Genomic DNA, 556 nt, shown 5'->3' with positions numbered 1-556 from the left:
AATTGGTATATTAATATGCAAATGTCAAAATTAACTAGTTTTGCTTTTGAACATGATTTATAGATGATGTATTTACGTCACTTGTCAAAAACGTCAATGATTTCCTAATTAGTATATTAATATGCAAATGTCAAAATTAACTAGTTTTGGTTTTGAACATGATTTGTAGAGGATGTATTTACGTCACTTGTCAAAAACGTCAATGATTTCATAATTGATATATTAATATACAAATGTCAAAATTAACTAGTTTTGGTTCTGAACATGATTTGTAGAAGATGTATTTACGTCACTTGTCAAAAACGTCAATGATTTCCTAATTGGTATATTAATATGCAAATGTCAAAATTAACTAGTTTTGGTTTTGAATATGATTTGTAGAAGATGTATTTACGTCACTTGTCAAAAACGTCAATGATTTTCTAATTGGTATATTAATATTCAAATGTCAAAAATAACTAGTTTTGAAAATGATTTGTAAAAGATGTATTTACGTCACTTGTCAAAAACGTCAAAGATTTCCTAATTGGTATATTAATATGCAAATGTCAAAATT

This window comes from Nicrophorus vespilloides, unplaced genomic scaffold (genome assembly GCF_001412225.1).
Source record: "Nicrophorus vespilloides isolate i.1.1-1 unplaced genomic scaffold, Nicve_v1.0, whole genome shotgun sequence".
NCBI classification, from domain to species: Eukaryota; Metazoa; Arthropoda; class Insecta; order Coleoptera; family Silphidae; genus Nicrophorus; species Nicrophorus vespilloides.
Note: the sequence above shows the minus strand (reverse complement) of the source record.